At 47.1% G+C, this 22,019-nt stretch overlaps 1 protein-coding gene across 6 annotated transcripts in view; it reads left to right on the forward strand.

Annotated features, from left to right (window-relative positions):
* Maf (MAF bZIP transcription factor) overlaps positions 1-22,019 on the forward strand; it is a 311,104-nt gene that overhangs the window by 19,326 nt on the left and 269,759 nt on the right. The gene's annotated exons all lie outside the window — the stretch shown is intronic.

Genomic DNA, 22,019 nt, shown 5'->3' on the forward strand with positions numbered 1-22,019 from the left:
GGTAGTTAATTAAAGGGCTGGAGTCTATACTGCACAGTGGTATGCCTCCGGCTTGTTTATGTTTAAAATGAGGTTCATTCCTGATGTGCAGGAAATGGGGGAGAAACCTCATGTTGGGGGTCTTGCTGGGCTGAACGTTTTGCATAGAGAAGAATTTTCTGTTTATATTCCCCGTTCCTTTTCTTCTTTACTCTCTCTTTTCATGGAGTGATTTGGATTCTTCCAAATCATCTGAAGGTGCACTCTGTACCTTGAGCAGTCTGGATCATGAGCCGCCTTTGGGAAGGCGCCTAAGTCCACTGGCAGGGATGCTTGGCACAGCTGGCCGCTCAGCAGCGATGGAAGCCAAGAGAGGTCAGAAATCTCCTTTCCTGTTGCGGACCTTTGTGACCCAGCCTAAGACCTGCTTTATCAGTCTTTGTGCCTGTGCCCAGAATGCACTTGAAACTATGTCCCAACACTTAAAGATTGTTTTGTTGATTTGCTATTGTTTTGATTATTTCCAGACTTTCTATGTCTTATTTTTCTTCTTCTTTTTCTTTTTTCTTCTCCTTTTGAAACTCTGAGCAGTTTCTTGCCATCATCTACAACAACAAGAAACTAAAGGGCATGGGCTATCGCCAGCCTTTAGAGGGTTGATCTGACTTTGCCCTCCTAGAGGGGAGGCCACAGGATGGGGACAGGGTTTCTCCCAGTCGCTCCGGGTCTGCTGGTCTACCCAGGTCTGAGGGCTCTACTGCTCTCCTTGCCCGTGGCCTCGGCATCTCACTCTTTTCCTAGACCTATCGCCTCCCCACCTGCTCAGTGTTCTCTGATCCGGAAGGACCACTGAATCAGAACTTCCATCTCTGTGACTTTCAAAGTCCAGCCCCAACTCAGGTGACAGTGGTAAAGTGGTTGCAAAGCGTGTGAAGCGCTCAGACATTCCAATCTCCCTTGGCAGCTGGGGAGCCTAGTTATTTAGAGTGTTAGATCTGCTTGCTCTGATCTCTGCTTGCTTGGTGACCCCTCATCCAAGGGCAAAGCAGGAATGTGATCACGAAATACCACAAGGCCTGGGCTACCCCTACAGATTTGTGGGCAAAGAATGCACCCAGATCCCAAACCGGACTGTAGGATTAGAGTTGGAGAGTCTGGGCCTTGACCCTGGAAGAACAGCACAGGGTGCAACTTGACTCCTGCCTGAGGGTGGGAGGTTGCACAGAGGCGTCATGAAATGTCACCCTGTCCTGGAGAAGGAAAAAAATAAGGAAGGATTTGTTTTTCATTTTTTCCTTCTATTTTGTTTGAGTGTAGCTGATATTAGTAAGGGAACGCCATCCCTGAGAAGCCTCTTCTAAGGCATGGGTGGGGAGCAGGGTGGGGGTCTGGCTCCTGCAAGAGGTTTCTGGCTGTCTCCACTCAGCATTTTACAGTGTCATTCTTGTAACTGTGACCAGCATCGTTTTCTTCCACAATAAAAAAGGCACCTTCCTATCATTGCACCATTAACCCGTGGGATTTCCACTTTAGGAAAGATGGGATTCTAGCGTGTGATTTCATTGTAAATTTGGCAAAAGTTATTCTCAGAGCCATTGAGGATGCAGTTATTCTGAGATTGCATTTTTTTTTTTTCTGTTTTACTATTTCTTTAAAATTTAATTGGGATCAGGTCCCTGGTTCACTCCGAGGTTCCTTTTTCCTTCTCTTTCCTTTGTTTTCGTCTTGCTATTTTGTTTTGCTGTATTGCAAGCTGCCATAAAGAGATTTGTAATTTATAATCAAAGTTTGGCATTGTTAAGCTAAACTGTAAAATCCCACCTTGGGGTTTTGCTCATAAAATAAATATTTGGAAAAAATAGAGCAAGGAGGCCGTTATAGTAGCAGCAATGTCAGGACACACAGTACACATGGGTGTGTGTGAATATATGTGGATGGAGTTGGTTTCAGAGCCTGTTAAAACTAATTCTGAAAAAGCATCTGTCGATCCTATGATTGCTCAACATCCAAGTACAGGGATGCCCTGCTGAGGGTGTGAGCAGGTGTTCCGTGATGAACTTCTAATCTGTTACTTAAACTCCATTTGTAATGTACATTGCCTTGTATCTTCGGTTGTGTATTTGTGTGCTGAAGAGTCAAAATATGCATGCTAGAATTCTCTGTAAGCTGTGGTACTCCTTAGCTTGGAAGACTTTTTTTTTCCTTTCCCCCTAACAAGGAAGCTCATTTAGAAAGAAATGTTTATGTGAAGTGCTTGTCAGTTGGCATTTTTACTGGTTTGCTAACCCAAAGGTAAAATATAAAGCCATGGCTTTTCCTGGCTGGCTTGTTGTTACTAGAAGGGTCCCTCCCTTGTTAGCTTGATAAATAATTTTACTAGGGGGACTCTGCTGTGTTTTTATGCTGGCTGTCTATTTTCTGCTTGCTGCAAATAAATTTCTGTACTCAGAGGGCACTAAAACTCCAAACACATGGTATTTTCCCATTTTGCTGCTGGTCTCCTGAAATATTTATTCCATCTAGTGTTTTTAATTAATTCTTTAAAGGAAAAAATAATTTGTGATTAATATCAAACCAAAATTATTCACGTATTTCTTGGACTGTTGGGTTCAAACGTGGAAGGGCAGATTTTCGGAAGGCTCCGTGTGTCAAACTCAGTCTGATGTCTTCCAAGTGAAAGGCAAGTGTTACTTACTGGGAAACCTAAAGTTTTCTCATTCCATTTTTCCTTGTCTGTCTTCCCAAGTCTAAATATTAAGCCGTTAATATGAGAAATGAACAGGGCTCTAGAATTCTATCTAGAAACTAGGCATGATATGATAAAACCTTTGAGTATGGAAAAGGATACATGCTTTAAAACTAGAGATAAAATTGATCATAAGTATCAGTGAAAATATTGGTATCCACCTGAGTCCTGGGTAAATAGTTTTGGGATTGATGAGCCGTGAGAGGAACTTGGTATGACTCTCTGGAAAATTGGGTCCCTGGCCTGAATCTTGACAAACACACATCAAAACATTGCAATGAAATAAAGCGTTTTCTATAACTTACAAAAACAATGGCCATACCACATTATAAGCATATGGTGTGGTGTTTAATGAAGGATGAAATTTACGAATGTTAGTAAAACAAACAATCACTTTAAATTAATGCCAGATTGTCTCATTCATTGAAATTTCTTTCTGGAGAAGACATTCTACCCGTTATTTGCTATATGTTACTTGTTCATTAGCAGGGTTTTACGTTCTAAAATTGGAATTTTTTTTTTTTTTTACAAAGATACCAGAGACATAAATTTGCAACCGGGAGGCCAGCACATGTAACCAGCATCAGGGGTACTGAAGAGCCCGAGCGAGTGATTATCTGGAGCTCAGGTTTTGCAAAGATCACCCAAATGAAGAGGAAGACATAGAAAAGGGGTTGCTTGAGGGAGCCAAGGAGATTGAGTCACCATTTAGAACACTTCTTGGGTTTTGTGCTATAATATTCATTCAAAAAATTTTACTACAGACTTCTTTTCTCTAAATCTATAAATATAGAGACTATTAGGAGAATCAAAAACATTTTTTCTAATCTAAAGGGAGTTGACATTCTTCTGGTCTCTTGGGGACAGCCTGGGTTTGTCGGGAGTTAGAGAAAATGTCCGTGGAGTTGAGGACCAGGTCACGGCCCTGCCTTGCCCTTCAGAGGTCGTCCAAAGCCGCATGGGCTCTGAAGGTGAGCTACCGTGGATGGGGCATCTCTTGGGAGTCAGCACCTGTGCCATCTTTGATCCTTAAATCAACCAGGGGGGCAGATATTTTAATCTCCTCTATTTAGTTGAGGAAACTCAGGCACCAAAGCAATGAAGGTGACCTTGGACCCTACATGACAGTCATGCAGGTGTTTCTAAATAGACACCAGCTGCCCCTGCCCTGACCAGTCAGTCCCTCACTCCTGCTTTGTACACCCCATTGGTAACCTCCACTTGTGCAATGGGAGCCCAGGTACCCACGCCTTCCCGGTCACCTTCATCCAAGTGGAGTCCATCGAGGCCAGAATAAAACCCCAATCATCTGATCAAATGATCTGATGTCCAGGGGATTGGAACTGTGACGACTTACGGTCTCCACTCCATGGACTGTTCCAGCTCTAAAAGCAAATGATCCCATGGCTGGATTTTGGGAGGTAATGGAGTCACCTTTCTCTACTCAAAAAATAAAGATTGTTATTTCAAACACATTTTAAAAATAATAGATGATACATTTCCTTAATACCTTGCAATATGTAAAGTGTCAGGTGCACAATTGGCACTCAGGAAATTGCTGGATAGTAAAGGTAAATCCACATTAAATCACTCCAGCGCAAGCTCCATTTGATAAAAAGTTGTCAGCTAAATCTGCAGTAGCTCCAAAAAGAACACAGAGTTTCCACTTCTGTAAGATAGGGGTAGTCCCTCAAAGGCCTCCGCAAAGGATTAAATATGATAATGTATGTAAAGCACCTGAGTTAAATATGATAATGTATGTAAAGCACCTGGCACAGGGTAAACACCCTGCCATGCTTGACCATGGACCCAGTTATATAGGATGAAAATTTGACCTTGACCTTGCAAGCCTTGGTTTGTACTAGAATAACTTTGCTATGATGATATTGGACTTTCCCTTTCTGCTTTAAAATAAATGGTTTCAAAATTGAAAAATGGAGAAGAACAATAGTTTATAGCTATTATCTGCCTTACTCTTTAAAAAAAAAAAAAGGTGATAGACCTATTATCTGCCGTACTTTTTATCCCCAGGGTGGGGGAATAAAAAAGCTAGGCTTTGGGGACTTCTGTGCTCAAGTGATTTAGGGAAATTATGGGTTGAAGTTAAACATGTAATTTTGGTACCATCATCTCAGAGCCTTTATATGCTAATGTATATATTGTGTGTGGGTGTGTTGTACCAACACAAACGGTGTCCGATATTTTCCAAACTTATGTGAACACGGGAGCTTTTTTTTAGTTAACCATCTCATGGAACTAGCATTGTGTAGGGACAGTTTTTAAAAGATAGCTGCTTAAAGTATCAAAGTCCTTATTATTGTTTTTAGCACGCCAGGACTCTTTCGTTAGTCTCCCTCCATGTGCCCTGTGTTTGATGATTCATCTCTCATTCTATGTACTCATTTTGTTCATTGGATCAGCAGGATCAGATCAGCACGATCCCATGATGGATGTTCAAGAGAAGAGGGTTGTCATGGGGGGATGCTGTGTGTCACAGCAATGGGAACAGCTCACGGCTCCCCACAGGATCCAGGACCCCCATTTGGGATCCTCTGCTCTTGTAGAAACCCTGTATGAGTCATCCAAGGAAAACAGAGCTACCATAAGGAGTGTTTTCATTTCCTAGGGCTTTGACCAAGGATTCCTTAGAAACTGCCTTGAGGTTTCTGTGTCTTTGTTATAGGAACAAAGGTATCTGTTGTGAATATAAAATAAAATCCAGCGTGGAGGAGATGAAGATAAAGGTCCATTCCCACTGTCCCTCTTTCCTCCCCTCCTTCTTTTGGCACATCTGCCGTGTTCTCCCTACAGACCCAGCTCATTGAACGCTTGATCCCCACCTTCGCCCCCTGCCCGGGTCCACAGGAAACGCCCTTTCCTCTTAAGCTCCATGCGCAGGTTGGTTGAAGGTTTTAAATTCCAGTTTGTGAACTGCAAAGATAGCAATTCACTCACTCTCATCCTGTCAGCAGTGGCTCGGGTGGGTCCTCACGGTCAGCTGCCCGCCCAGTCAGATGTTCTGAGAATAGGCTTGGGCTGAGGTGGACAAGTGGTACCTGAGACTCCGCGACATCTCTTTTGGAGAGAGCAACAAGAGGGACAGGGGCCTGCCCAGTCCTAAACAGGTCTCTGAACCTGGAGAATTGTTGTCAACCTGGGATGCTTCTGGTGTGTGTGTGTGTGTGTGTGTGTGTGTGTGTGTGTGTGTGAGGGGTGCAAAGGGGATCTTTTAAAAACATTAATGTCCTGCCCCAGACCAATTAAGTCATAACCTTTAGGGGTCAATGGTGCTCAGGCATCAGTATTTTTATTTTAAAGAATTCTCAGAAATTCAAATGTACAACCAGGACTGAGCACTCCTACAGAAGAGTCTGAGGGACACACGAAGGAGCCGCTCATTCCCACATTTTATCCCATGTCTGACCACTCAGCATTTTCCAGGTCCGGTTTAAAGTGGAAAGGGGTGAACAATTGCTCTGTGTATTCCCTGCTGCGCCTAGCCTTCCTGGTCCTCCATTAACATCAATCTATACTTTATAAGCAGGGCAAGGCAGTCGGATAAGGCGTCTGGGGAAAGGATACAGGAATCGGAAGTCTCAGCTTTAAAACTGTCTTGGCACTAAGCAACCCTTGGGTCACTGTCCCCTGATTTCCTTGCTGGGTCTCCTTCTCTTTTGCAAAATGGGTCCATTGACTGAAAATCAAAGACCTTTGCTGGTCTACACAGTCAGCTAACCGATCATTCTTCCCAGACCAGCAAGTGAGCCACGGGGGCTACAGTGGATTTGAGCTGGTAGAATGGCTAATTTTAACAGTGTAATTTTTCAAAAAAATTTCTGCATACAAAGGAGAATAATGTATTTAGTTTTCAAGTTACCAAGATAGATGTATTCCCGAATTCTGTACACAGTCTTCTGCCGATTCGAATGAGATATTTATATTATCCGTCATCATTATCCTCAGGTGCTTATGTGGTATGCAGTCGGGGTTGTAGCAGGAACGGGAACAAGGGAAGATGACCTTGGCTCCTGTTAACCCAAAGGCTGGATCACACATAGATTCTCAGACACATCGATTCTCCGCTAAAGCACAGAATTAAGCCACACCAAAATGGACTGTGTTGAAGACACTCATGCCCTCCCTTGTGACACGATTGTGCCCTGAGTTTCTATTCTCCTCTTGGACACTGTGCACCCTGGGCGTGGAGTTCACACTTCATTTATTCTGTGTCTAGCACAACCCCGTATCCGAGAGTGGCATGCAGTAGCTGTCTACAAGCCTCCTCAGAAAGCTCAGGGTGCACCTGGATGAGCAATTAGGAACACAGACAAGCAGACCAACCGCAGAATAGAGCCCCCAAAGTTTGTGAAATACTGAAGAGGCCAGCTTCGCAATCTGTCAAAACAAGAAATCCTTCTCTTATTCCTCTTCCAGCTCTTCAAAAGACCCCTCTCCTGTCACTTTCTAATCACTGCTGTGGCTCAGTTTCCCTTCCTGGACAGCCTGCTAGGGGCCCTCTGCACCAGGATTCTTTCTTAACGTCCTCTTCTGGAGATCTATGGAAAATGCACCTTTCCTCTGGTGGGTTCGCCTCAAAGTTGTTATGATTTAATGGTTTTAAGATTTCATTCCACCAACATCGGGCACTACCTGCAGCAGAAAATGAACTTGGCACTGGAGCTTCAACTGACACAACAGGTCACTTAGGCACTGGGGAGGAAGGATTACCCTGAGCACAGAGGGAAATGGAGAGACCATGGACAGGTGGAGGAGAAATCGACCGGCCAGACAAGGAGGGGATGGGAAGGAAGGCTAAGTGACAGAAGAGAGGAATGAGCCACGGGTTGGTGCCCTGGGACAGTGCCCTCTTCTCAAACCATTTCTGTCCGGAATTCATCTTCCAAGTGTGAAGCCTTCTAGTCGTCGGGCCCCTCTGCTCCGCCCACCCGCCCCTGTTCCACACTCTCCCCTGGGTTACAGGGGCCCAGGTGCGTTCAGTAAGGCCGGTAGGGCTCCAGGAGCTGAGGCAGCGGTTCTGGCTCCTTACTTTTTATTTTTTTCCCCCACATCATCTGCATTGTCACAGCCCACAGTATTGGGGGGAAGAAAGGGAGGGGCATTTTTCAAAGAACTACAAGGGGATTTGGTCACATGTCTGCCATTAACATCAATCGCAGACGCAGGGCAAAAATGCCTGGCACGTTCCTACACACGCCTCTTTGAAAAACGTCCCCTCTGGTGTTGCTCCCAGACTCCCTTCCACTGATGCAGGATTTGGGGGCTTTGAAGTCGGTTGTGGAAATTTCACTGCTTTCTTTGACTCCAGCAAATTGCTCCAAAATGCTACAAATGTAAAAAAGACTAAGAAAGCTTTAGCAGCAGCTTAGAGGTGGAATCCCCTTAAGCCATTGACAGAAAAATGTGTTTCTTCTTTCGGTTTTTTAATTTGTGAGTTATATCTTAAAATACAGCAATGCAGTCATAGTCTTCTCTCAGGAGGAGAGAGATGGGGAGAGAGTCAGGTGGCGGGTAGGCAGCGGAGGCGGAGTTTCTGCCCCTCTACTTCTTTGACCTTTTGTTGCAGTTTGGGGGGAGACAGTGACCAGAGCATTACCCCCTGCAGAGAAATTATGTGGAACAACATGAGGTCCGGTGTTTCCAGCATGAATCTGGATGCAACTGGGTGTTGAGACATAGGCAATGCCAAGCCCGGAAATTCCAGAGACCCTTGCTGCAGGGACCCAGCAGAGGATGTCATGGGGGTGCACCCCCATTCCTTTGAGTCCCGGGACAGTGGTTGCTGGTGGTTACAAATTTTGTTTCAGCAGTTTTCCATTTTGGCAGGGAGATCTTTGGGCTTTGATGCATTGTTGACAATCTCCCCAAAGTTCTTTCACTCCCGGAGTATTCTAACACTCCATCAGGTTAGCAAGAAATGCAGCGTGTTGGGAATGGCCGCCAGCAGCTCCCCCGGCTTCAGTTACCGCTTCCATAAATTTAAGGATGTAGCACGAATCAGAGGCTTTCAAACTCATTTTATTTTGTTTTGTTTCAGCAGAGGAGCCATTTGTAAAATGAAAGTTTATGTGGGATCACTATATAGAATAGAAACGGGAAACTGCTGAGGATAGAGTGGGTCCTCCAAGATCCTGGCCCTCTTTCCCTGCCCAGGTCCCCCTGGGGCTCCAGGTCAATGAACCCAGTTTGAATATCTTTGGGGAATAGTTCTCTTTAAAGGACTGTTAGCTGAGAAGGCCTTGGATGCAGAAAAGGACCACTTCCTTTTCTGGAAACTCAGGTATGTCAGGGTCGAGCAGCCTCCACAATGCCACACCTTCCTAGCTGGTGACTTTGGCAAAGTCACCTCCCCTCTTAAGGTCCTTGTGTCCTCAACTTGCAGATGGGGATCCTAAAGTCAGCCTTGCAGAATTCTCTGCAGGTTAACCAACAAACCTGGTGGCATTTATTACGTGCCCGTTTCCACTGTTTGCTCCCATTACCATTCAGGTGACAGCAGAAGTGACCAGCAACAACTGTGCCTTCTGGGTTCAAAAACACTGAGGATTTTTGTTCTCAGAACTCAAGGAAATCCCAGGGCCTGTTTGGGAAAGGCTGGCTGCTCCCTTCTTTTTACCTGTCTGTTCCTTGTCTTCTGCCTGTCACCTGCCACTCTGGAAGGCAGTTTCCTCTTTGTTCCATTCTAGACTGTGATCCAGTGTTCTACTTTTTCTCCCCTGTGCTGAGGGTGTAGCACAGGGACTTGCACAGAATGCATTCCCAGTGAATGTTCGCTAGGTTTCCCGTCCGCCGTGTGCCAGAGCTAGTGTCTTTGACTTGCAGGAACCAACCGTGTGTTCATCTTCCCGATTCCACATGCAGGGACTGACACTGGCAGCGTGCAATGAGCCGTGGTGGGATGCTTGCAGGGGGCAATGCTGCTGCTCTAACGTCAAGCATCCCTTCCACACTCCCACCCACCTGGAGAGCTCCAGCAAGGCCTTACCTGCACACGGCCACATCAGAAGCTGGGTGATAAGACTGGCGAACAGAAAACTACCAAACGCATGGCTGAGCTTGCTGCTCTGGCGGGAAACACCAGGAATGGAAAAGAGGGAGACCGTCGTGGGCTGGAGGAGGCATCAAAGAAGGATGTCAGGAAAAGGGGAAGTGACAGGCACCTGGGAAGAAGTGACAGAATGTTCTGGGCTATGGGAACAGGGAAAGAGGGAACAGAGCCAGGTTAATAAGTGAATGACTTTGGAATTTGAAAGGCTGGTGAGGAGGTAGGCTTGCCAAAGGCTGAGGAGGGACAGGGACAAAGCAGCACAGTTATAGAAGGGAGGGATCCAAACAGGCGGAGCCCTGAAGGATGCTCAGGTGTTGTTAAAGGAGAAGTTGGATTCCGTTTCCACCCACAGTGACGATGCCTTTGCCTTCCAGATATGTCCAGCATAACGGAAAGCATGAACCTGCCAAATTTAGTGGAGGCCTGTTGAGCTGAGCTGGTGCAGTCTAACTAAATAGCTTCCCCAAACTTCAGACATTCAGAGAAATCAATGGAAGAGGATCAAAAAAAAAAAAAAAAAAAAAAAAAAAAAAAAAAAAAGGGAATAATGAGACGAGCTGGGCTTTATGATTTTGGTTTGAGATTGACAGCAAATGGGACCACTGTGAGGTCCTTGCCGCATGTGTGCCAGACCTGAGCTGATGGGTCGTGAGACTGACCTCCATGTCTCCTATTTGGCCTATTGGGTTTGGGCCAGCACCTCCCTGGAAACGAAGGGGAGTACTTTCCAGGCCAGTGCTTCTGTACCTTGGCTACTTGTGAGAATTATCAAAAGCTTTCAAAATCCCAGTACCTGTGCCCACCCTTGATGAACTAAATAAGAATTTCAGGGTGGGGCCGGGCACCCATGTTTCCAGTGTTTCCCAGGTGACTCTAGGGCACAGCTGAGAACCACCAACTGCAATAAGGAGCTGGCTCTCCCACTTGAGTGAGGACCTGAATCAGTTGGCTGCTGGACTCCACCCCCAGGGGTCTGATTCAGGTGGCCTGGGGGAGGGGCCTGAGAATGTACATTTTCTAACCAGTCCCCAGGGGATACAGGAAGAGGGGCCACACTGAAGCATTGAGATCTGCTGTTCTCAGATACTTAAAGTGACACTTGAAAAACAATCTCAAGGAGTGATCAGGTAGACCAGATGCCTTCCCAACTCCAGGCTTCTCACCTGCATGATCTCACCTGGGGTCATGCACTAGGACTTGACTGGGGCAACATAGCTTCCCAGAGGACACTGGGCAACATCTGGTGATGGTTTTGATTGTCATTTCTTGGCAGAAGTGTACTATGGGTTGAAGCTGGGGATGCCACTCAGTGTCCTGCAACGTACAGAGCAGTTGTCACCACCGAACAAGACCCAGCTCCAAATGTCAGTGAAAAAACCTGGGTTGAGCCTCTCTAGCCTGTTTGGCTTCATGTGGAAAGGAGGGAGAGTCGGGCTCGTGTTTCTAGTTTGCTGCTGAGAGTGAATGGGAGTCTTCTGTGGCAGTACCTCAGTGGGAAGTGCGCAGTGAAGAGTGGGTGGCAGTTCTTCACCTCCCATCGGTGACGTGAGCATGTGGGAGAGACTTGATCTCCCTCATGGGCTTCTTTCCTCATCTGTAAAATGGGCACAGTCAGAGGGCCAACCCCGTGCACAGATGAAAGGAGAAAAGTCTTTTCAACTCCCTGGAAGGGCTCAGTCAACACCGTCTGCAGTCCTTGTTCTCTATCATTTCTTTGCACAGACCTTAATTCTGAAGGCTGGCTCAGAGAGGCTAAGATGCTGCCTTAACTGCTGTTCAATTTGTAGGTCTGTTAAAGACGAGGAAAGACAGTGATTTCTAGTTTCCAGGCTGCCAGGACTCAGAACAGCAGCGGTAGGAACAAGGCAAGCTCTTAGCCTGCCAGGCCAGATCTGAGACGCAAAGTCAGATGCCAGCTCCACCTGGGCACAGCTGCTCGTGACCGCAGGAGAACCTAACGTGCGAGTTTTGCCTGTATTTGGAACCTTAGTCCAGGTTTGTTTCCATGAGAATTTGGTAAAGCAAAACGTCGCAAAGACAAAACACCCCTTGGACCCACATCCTATGAAATTGGTGTGTCCCAATGCAGTACATCAGGATGACTCCCCCAGGACTCCCTATTTCCAACATGGAGCAGGAATTTGAACCCTGGACAATCTGACTCCAACGCATGGTCTCTGAGCCAGTCTGTGGTTCAAGATATGAGTTACAACAGGAGCCCAGCAGAGGACAACAGGGACAACCGGACACCGTTCACATACACCATGCCCGGCCTCCTCTGCAGAGCTCCCAGCTCCCAGCAGAACCACAGCCTCAGAGGCAAACTGTCCTTTCTCTGATCTGCACACAAGATGGATTTTAGCAACCGGCTTTTATTGAGAAACTGGCTCCCTCTTCCCCCACCTCCAACATTCGAAAACAGATTGTCTTCTTTACTGTAGTTCATTTTGCTTTCCGAGGTGATTAATGAATTAAAGATGCAGTGTATTTATTCTTTTGCCTGATTACCATTCTGTAATAAATCTAAGCTCTGGAGTCTGTCGATAGAAGAAGGCCAACCTGCCTCTTTGGAAAATAAAGGTTTGTACGTTAAGCTTAATTTCCAGTTCTCCAACAGAGGAGAAGGAAATTCACATTTAGTGCCTTATAAAAATTAGTGGGAAGCTTCAAGGTTCTATTTCTGGGGCCAGGAGGAATTTGGGGCACACCTCCCTGGACACGGGAAGGCCCGCCGCCTGGTAGATGGGATGTATTTATTGGGAATGAGGAATGGAGGGGAGGGAGGTGACTTGGAAGCCTTTGTCCCAGCCCGGCACCATCTTATTGTCCATTTAGAATGGTGTCTGCTCAAGAGCTGGCCTGCTACAGCTTTCCAAATGCCTACGTCCTGATGAGATGCATCCAAAGGCCCTTAAGCGTCTATTCAGGTCTAAGGATTCAAGCCAATTAGACACAAAGTGAGGGTGTCCACTAACATGGGCGGCTGTGTACTTCACTCTTGGACAGGAATAATGAGGTCCACACTGAAGCAGGTGAGAGTCAGGAGTGATGGGGTGCCTGGGCAGGATCAGGCGTCTGCAGGTGCCTTGTTCTGCAGCACCACAAGGTGAGCAAGATGTGCCTGTATTTTCTTCCTCCCAAGAAGCAGGTCGGCTCCCAACTCATGCATCACTTGCTGGGCTGTGCACTCAGGAGGGCTTGAGGCCCTGCATCATGGCACCCTACCCTTGCTCTGTAGCCTCTTTCCTGACCAGCCCAGGCCCCTCTTTCCCCTCTCCCAACTATTACGGCCTTTTGTAACTTTGTACTTATTGTGAGATTCAGGCGATAAATGTCTCCTTGATGTGGACTAAAACCTTCATAAAGTCAGACCTGTGTTCCTTTCTACTGGTCAGGGATTGTCATGGCTTCTCTAAAGGCAGAGGGTGGGCATTTAATAGATCCCGATGTACATATATGTTTGAGAAACAACAAGCAGACTACCTACAGAGATTTGCACCTGTCTGAACGTCAGAATTGCCTGAGTTGGTTTTTAATATACAAACCTAGGCCTATGAGTCAACAGGAGCTGGAGGACCCAGGCGGGAGCACTCTCAAAGGAATAGTACATAACCTGGAGTTTGCCAGACCTGCTGTTCAATCAGTTTCCAGCTGTGTGACCTGCGGCAAGTGCCTCTACCTCTCAGAACATCAGTTTCCTCATCTATAAAATGGGGGAGGATACTGCCCGCTTAGGGGAATTTCAGGATATCGTCAGTCCTCAGGGGCGTGCTATGAATTCATGAGGGCTTGCTAAAGTTGGGTAGTGATGTTATAGAGAGGGGTTGCCATCTTTTCTGTAAATGGTCAGCTGGAAAATAATTTCAATTTTGTGGGTCTCCATATGTGATCAGACTGGGCTGAGTTCTGAGTTCTGATAAGGGTTTTTTTCCTATCCCCATAAAATCGGTAGTAGACTGAGTTCCCATGGGCCACAGCTTGAGAAGCCAATAGAGAAGACTGTAACAGGGTATTTGGGGTCTTTAGTGACAGAAAAATTGACTCCGAATGGTATGAATGACTTGTAATCTCCCCTGAGAAGTTCGGGCACAGAGCAGTGCGTGTTTGACTTCCCCTGCTTCATGATAGAGGAGTAGGCCCTCTCCTCTTTCCATCCACCGTTCTTGGGCTTGGGCGATTGGATGAAGGTGGGGCGCAAGGGCCCATCCCAAGGCAGAAGAGAGTGCACAGTGCACGGGCATCCCTTCTCCCTCCATGTTGGTGCTCATGGCAGGATTAACCGCTGTGGCCTTAGACTGATCAAGATTCACCCCACACAGGCCCCAGAGCTGGCATCTGCTAGGCTCCCCCAGAACTATGTTGCCTGAGCACACCTGATCAAAATCTGGACGTTCACGAGCAGAGAAGATGGGTGTGCGGAAGGGCACGGGGTGTTCCCTCCTCCTGGGATTGTGGCATGGCTGGAGAGGGCCGATCTAGGTGACCACACTTTGTGAACAGTGGGGCTCCTTCAGAACCTACAGCAGGGTGGTTATCAGGCCCACGGAGACTCCAGTGCTGCAGGAGACGGCGTGCCTGGTCCACCGCTCGTTCCCCGGCCTGTGTCAGGGCTCGGCTCCCACGCCGACGATCCCAGTCCTGTGCTCTCTCCCTTTCCTTCTCCACGATTCCTCCTTCCTCCTTTCCTGCAACCAGGACGGACCTGCGGGTGGACAGGTGTAAGAAGTCCCCTGCAGAGCCAGCATGCTTCCCAGGACCAAGAAATTCTCTTCCCAGCTTCTCTGGAACAAAACAAAGAAAGGGCAAAGGTGAAGAGGACAGTGGCCACCCCCCAGGACCTGCATTTGCTTACACAGGGAAAGCCACTGAATGGGAACCCCTGGAGACCCAAGGGGGAGGCAGTAGCCCTGGGGAGGGAATCTTGAGATTGGGGTTAGTTTTACTTGAAATGCACCCCACCTTCCAGGAAGGCTCTCCCTTTTTGCCTTTGAAATACATGGAATTGTAAACCAGATTAAGAAGAAACTTCAACCCGAGCTAATAGTTTGGCGTTGGCTTTACCAACATCCCCAGATGGTCACCGTTGGCTCCACTCTTGCACACATTGGGGACTTCATATTTGCTGAGTGGATAGAGGGACAGTAAAAAGGACAAATGGAGAACTTCCTGTCTGGTAGACAGATGTAAACTAGAAACAGGAGGTTGAAGAGTTGGGTCTTTGCTCTGATTTGATTTGGAACTTCAAAAGGAGGGAGGGATCTACTCTGCTTTCTGGACCTGGGGAGGGGCTGGATCCAGAGGGACAAAGATGAAGGCCTCAGAGCCACACCTGCATCATTTGCTCTTCATCTTCCACTCGTTCCTCCACAAGTGAGTCCCAGTCAGAGCCCTGGAGAGCAGCTTTCTGGTGAGGGGGAGGTGCCTTCCCCAGAGCCTGGAGCCTTAAGAACGAGGCAGGGGAGAGCTCGATGCTTTGGCCTGGGGTCCCAGGTCTGCAGATATGGAGGAGTCTGCCTCCTTGGGACTGTGGTCAGGGGTGAGGCTGAGAAGCATTCTGTGGTGTCAGTTCCTGTCCAGGCTGTGGACAGTGCGGAAAAGCACCGTGAGCTCTGAGGGAGCAAAGGGAGCCGGTCTGGCCCACCAGCCACTTCTCGGTCCATTGGCTCCGTTGGTGTAGACCTTAAACAAGTGTTCCCTGACCATCGTGCCAGGGGCCTGAAGTCTGGGAACAGGCTGCTGTGGCCAAGCGTGGTCTGAATGTTTGCAGATGTGCTGTTTGAGCTCAGCACCAGCAGGGTTACGTCCTGGGTGGGGGGTGAGGCGGAACATGCTGAAGGCAGGCAGGAGCTAAGAACTGGCCTGTGGCGGCATGAGCCCTGGGGAATGGCGGCTCCTGTTGAGACTGGAGACACCCCTGGATCTGTTTCTGGTCCCTCATAGCAGCGTGGTGGCCAGCACACTTCGGCTACTCAACAAATTTCTTTTTGAGCAAATGAAGGCAAATAGCTACCAGGCTGAGTCCTAGCTTGGGATGCTTCTCTTGTGAAGAACCCAGACACACCACCGGGCCCTTCTCTCCAGCCCCCGGCTTGCATTTTGAATTGTGTGGGTCACTGTTCCAACTTTCTTTTCTTTCTTGGCTCTGGAGAACCTTTTCTGTTCCCCTCCCTAAGGCATGGTCCATAACTGCATGCGTTTGCAGACAAAAAGTCATAATAGTTCAGGTTATTTTTTAAATGTGCGAGTGTGTGTGCGCACACGCGTGTGTGCGTGTGTGTGTTTCAAGACTCCACGGGCTCAACCTACTTTCCAGTGCTCTGATGGGGGCTCATGCAGGTGTTTCTCCCCCCATCCCATCCCAAATCCTTTTGGTCTCTGATTTAACCAGTAGGGTCTCCAAAGCAGTGTGTGGTTTCAGAATTTCTTCGAAGAATAGTGTTAAGAGCATAGACACGAGTAGAAACACAAAACAAACTCCACAACCCAAAATAGCATTACTGTAGCAGAACTTGGAGGACCAGGCTCTGCTTCACCACATCTGCCCATCAGAGTGCCAGACAATAACGCGACATGATAGAGAGAAAGGGAAAGAAGCAGAGTGAAATAAGGCGCCATCAGCGCTTTCCATTTCCGTTGGCATCTCCAATTTAAAGGAGGAATCATGTTGAACATCTTAATTAGAGACCGTAATGTACGCCTTTTTTTTATGAACATCTTGTAATTTACTCTTGAAGTAAATTATAGTCAATTTATCTGTAGTGACAAGTCAATAAAAGAGCGGAGGGCTCAAGCTTTTCAATCACCTGGCATTTGCTTCCTTTTAAATTACTGAATGGGGGATCAGGGCAACAGGTAAAACTACGTGACTTTTAAAATCTGTCTCTTGCAGATTCCCCCTTGGGAAGATCCAGTCTAATGATTGCCAACTATCACATGTTTGGAATTCGCACATTTCTGAGGAGAAAGAATGACTGGGGCCTTGGAGGTCTTGCCGTGTGGACGGTCAGGGTGATCTAAGTGGTAAACTGAACCTCCACCTGCCCTTAGCAGCAGTTTGGTCTAACAAGAGTGCCATGTGGGTTACAGACACTCAGGGCCTGGGACCAGGGGCCCCTGCAAGCTGTGTTCTCGGTGGTGCGAGCTCGGTTAATAGCTAAGCAAACCACAGCCATGTCATCGGGAATCCACACTTGTGTTTCACGATTGATTCTGGTTTCATAAATGGCAATTAAATCAAGGCCCACAGTCCTTAAACAAATACAGGGACTTGAGGAGACTGACAGGGCATACCTTGAATGGGGGTTTGGTGGTGTTTCTGTTGGTTCAGAGGAGAAGCAACTGTGTCCAGCCAAGAACAAACAAATGCTGTGGATGGTTTTCCTGGCTTTAGGGAGAGGATGCTGGAGGGCTACTTGATAATCCCTCCAAATTAACGAACTTCCGGGAATCAGGAATCCCTGTTACAAACATGAGAGCCAGGTTGACAATCTTTTACAGTCACAGGGAGAACATTCTTTTGTTTTTTTGTCCCAGTGAAAGTCCTTGGACTCTTGGCATTAATCCCAACTAGATGCTATGGAGGAGAGGGTGTGTCTGTCACTCAGCAATATGTCCTTAGGACCCATGACTGTGTTCCCACTCTTCATGAAGACCCCAATTTCCACTTCTTCCACAGGGACAAGCTATCTCTGTGACTCACTCTCTTGATATACTAGAGCCAATCCCCTCAAAGTTTAATACAAACCTCCCTTTATTGCTTGAATGAGAAAATAATGATAGAAATTAGTTCTAATATTGCTTTTTAATTTCAGCCCAAGGAAGGACTGAACTATGATCATATGAAATGACAATCAAATCAATATAGTTAGCCAAATACAGTTATGGCTATACAACACAAACCATGGCATTTCCTTGAAGATGGATTGATAAGCTAACCCTTCTCTCCTTCCTTCTCTCCCTCAGTTCCTCCCTCCCTCCTTCCTTTCTTATCTCCAGATCTAACTTAAGCATACATGGACACAATTACCTTTCATATTATTTTTGATTCTTTCTGATGGCCACTGTGCTAGGAAAATGGGCCCTCAAACCCAAACAACCCGGGGCCAAAGCACTCTAGCTGTAAGGCATGTGGGTCGCTTGCAAACTTGCTCAGTCTGATGCTCAAACTCCAGAACAGGGACCTGGTTTTGACATTTTGGGGTGGGCAAATAAAGCCCATATGCTTCCCTTGATCTGCTCCCCTGGCAGCATGGGACACTCACTGTCTTTCCCTGAAGCACCCTTCGGGCTCAGCTTATGGATCACTGTGCTCGTTTGACATGACTAGAGGGTGACTAGGTTCAACTCTAACATAGAGCATCCCACTGAATCCTCACAACACCCAAAGATTTGGCCTCCATTTCTCTCCCTGCTTTATAGATGGGGAAACAGTCTTAGAGGCTCTGACATGCTCAAGGCCACACAAGTGGTAAATGGTGGGTTGGGGTACAATGGTAGTAAACAGCAAGTACCCACAGTTAAAGCAGCCCTCATCTCCTTGGGCTCTGCCTTTGGGCTGACTCTACTGGTGGATCTATTTCTTCTTGTTCATGGGCAGACCAGTTCTTCTCCCACTCTGCACCTGGGAGCCTGGAAAATTCTGTGACAAGACCATTGGCAGAGAGAAACTCATTTTCTCCTCCTCTACCCTCAAACTGCTGATTTTGGCCATTGTCTAATTTTCTCCTCCAAAAATGGAAACTTTGGGAAATTACCTTGGCAGAAAAGTCTTGCTTAGCTCTTCCTCATCAGCCCAAGTGTCAATATAGCTGGCACTAGAAATGGAATTGAATTTAGAAGGAAAAAAGAAAAAAAAAAAGATCCTACTGGCTGAAGCCTGTCAAAGTGAGGGTTGGCTAAACAGTGCTCTCATGTATGTGAGTATGGCAGATCCCCTGTAACAGGAAATCCCCAACATAGCAGACTTAGAGAGTGCTTCGTGCAGAGCACTATGTTAAGCTCTTCATATATATTAAGTTCGGTGATGTGGTTATCATTAGTTAGTCCCATTTTTCAGATGAGTAAATTAAGGTATAGAGATAATCTAATTTGACCAAATTTTCATAGTTATAATGGGAAGGTGCCAATTCAACTTGATTTGATGAATAAAAACCAAAGAGATATTTCAGAAGACTGCTCAAAGATCTACGTTACCCACTTAACCCTCACTCTCATACTTTCTGTTATTATGTGACTCAATTGTTCATAAAATGTCACCAATTAATTTCTGGACTTTTACCTCTTTTAAACTGAGTTTCCTCATGAGATCATCCAGTTTATAATCTCCTTCTGAAGGATTATTATTGTGGGTTCAGGCAGTGATAACCAAGGACCTCGGAAGGCAGAAAATCAACATAGCTCTCTAAAATCAATATGCTAAACCAGATTATGGAAAACTTTGTTGGACACTCAAGACATGCTTTGAAGAGGAGCTTGAGCTAAGGGGTAAATTTTGCAATGTTTTTACCCTTGAGGTTATTAATACGTGTGTATTGTTCGATAGAAATAGCTTACATTGATGCAACATTGGTAATTTCTTCCCAATCCTGCAGTTAATAATATCATGTTGGTCGGTTAAATTCAGCCATTGTGGGCATCTTTACCCACAGAAATCAGCAAACACTAAAATCAGGGCTTTTTTCTCCTTGGAAGGCTGATCATTAAATGTTTACCAGCACACCATTGTTCAGAGGTAGTAAGGGGTCAAATAGCAAAAAACAGTGATTCCAGAGATCTCAGACTGTAACCTATAGAGCAGTGCTTCTTGTACTGCTTCTTGCTTTGAGCACTGGTCCTTTATTGAGAAATATAGCCCAGAGCAGCCTGGGTTAGTGTCCAGGCAGTGGACTAGAGGAGCCTGGAAGTGTATTGATATGTTTTCACTGCTTACAGCTCATGAAGACCAGCTGTTTATTTCCAGATATGTCCTTAGAACAAACATTCAGAAGAAGATAGAGAGGGAGTTCATCTGTCCACTCCTCCTGGCCAAAAGTTCTTCCTATCAGACTTGAATTACCCACAGTTCGGGTTCTAGCTTCTGAGGAAGCCAGAACTCTGCCCTTTCTTTATTACTTTGTTTGAATCAACAGTGGTGGGAGCAGCCATAAGTCTGAGGGCAGAAGCATGAAGAGCCACATCAGGTTTGTCCCTGTACTATTGGACAGGGAGACCGTGAGAAACTTTACTATTTTCAAACTTGGAGTGTACAAAAGTCTCACCTGGGAGAGCTTGTTCAATGGTCAGTTTTCTGGACACATCTTGAAAATTCCATGTCTTTGGAAGTGAGATTAGGTTCAAAAGTCGTCCTTTCTAATGACTGTCCTGGTGAACTTCACCCAGTGGGTCAAGGGGCCCAAACCAGAGGAGATAAGGGGACTTTCACTTGTTTGTAAGCATCCTCCTTCACCCGTTATCTTCCTGGCTTCTGTCTTGTGACATTCCTTCTGAATGTTCCTCAGACTGCTGGAATTCCAATCAATTACTGACCCTTGACGTTCTTTACCACTGGCCCTCAAATTCCCTTGAGGTGGTCTTTCCCTTGTCTCAGCGTCTTTGATGTGGCTTGCACTCTTCCACCTTCCTAATGAGCGAGGACTGGAGAGATTAGGAAGACAGACTCTAGAGACCAGCAGACACAGCTATGGGACACTGACTTAACCACTTGCTTTCAATTCTGAGTTCTCATCTGTACAATGGAGAGTTTGGTCCCTGCCTCAACAGGGTTGTTGACAAAACGGCCCTAGGAAATCCTTCTGCGGCATCAGGGCAGTTCCAGGCACCGGTACATGCACGGTGAGCTTGCTGTTGCTCTTATTTTGATTGCTGTTTTTTAGCAAAGGTAGGGGCACTGAGTAAAGCAGGGCTGTTGCTGAGTACAATGACAACCGTCACTACGGAGATACCCTGTGTGCCTTGCTAGACACCCCTTAAGAAGGCAGAGCAAAGAACCCTGAGAACTAACAGCCTTCCCTTGGGCCTCCTTGGAGACTGTGGCATGCCTGGAGCAGGGCTGGGACCTGGCAGCTCTCTGACCAGCCTGATTTCATCCTGCCAGTTCACAGGCTTGGGGTAAGATGGCTGAGCGTGTTGCAGGATAATTTGCTGAGGCATCTCTTTGACAAAGGTGATTTCGGAGCATAAACTGCTCCACCCTGTCTGCCTGAGCTGTCCCCAAACAGAGGATTCTGTAACAGGAGCAGCTAAAGACTTCCACAGCCTTCCAGATGGCACAGGCCAACCCTACCTCTCACTGGTCTTGGTCTGGGCCCGGGGTTCCAAGTGGCCTGGCTCTTTGATACTCTCCAGCCAAATGCTGAGCAGTGCAGTTTTCTTATGCAGCACAGGGAGCCTGTGAGGCCCAGGCAGTCCGGGAGATGTCTGGCTCTGAGGGTGGCTGCCTCCCTTGAGACCCAGAGGTTCGGCGTGGGAGCCAGCATTTTTGAGTACCTACTAAGTGCCACGACCGTTGTTTTTTCCCATCACTTACTACTCCCAACTCTTCCAGGTCTGGGATGTTAGTAACACATTGTGCAGGTGGAGAGGTGGAGAGTCAAACTTCCCATAGATGGGAACTGCAGACCCTGATTCACCTACATGCGACCTCCATGCTCCTTCAACCGTGCCCAAGTGGAAGTGGGCAGGAGTTACCACATCTTCCTAGTCTTGTTCCCAAACCCAACTGGTGCAGCCGAATGGAGTCTAGTTAATTGGGATCGTGGCAGACTTAGAGCCTCAGTTCTGCTCATTGATGTCGCTGCTTCCCAAGGCCTCCCTGGCCAGACCAGGTGCCCACTGCTGTAAACATGACCACTCAGGGAAAGCAACCCTCGCGGTCCCAGGTCAAAGGCATCAGATCCGGATGGGAGAACCCAGGCACACAGCCCAGGAAGGCTGCATGGAGAAGGAAGGCAAATGATAAGGGACAAGATCTGCCCTGAGGCCTGAGGGGAGAGAAGGGGGACAGTCCAAGGGTGGAGGAGTTTAGAAAGGGTTACAGAAGAGGCAGGACTTGAAGTGGGCATTACGGGAAGATGAGGGACACTCCAGTTGCTGGAGATGGCAAAGTGGCTTCAGAAGAAAGATTGGTGAGTGCAGAGACTCTGAAGATCCAGGGAGCAGGATGATTTTCCAACGAACAGCCAGCATTGTTCCAAGAGCAGGGTCCACAGAAGGCCTGCACGGACAGGCAGG

Source organism: Sciurus carolinensis, chromosome 16 (genome assembly GCF_902686445.1).
Source record: "Sciurus carolinensis chromosome 16, mSciCar1.2, whole genome shotgun sequence".
NCBI classification, from domain to species: domain Eukaryota; kingdom Metazoa; phylum Chordata; class Mammalia; order Rodentia; family Sciuridae; genus Sciurus; species Sciurus carolinensis.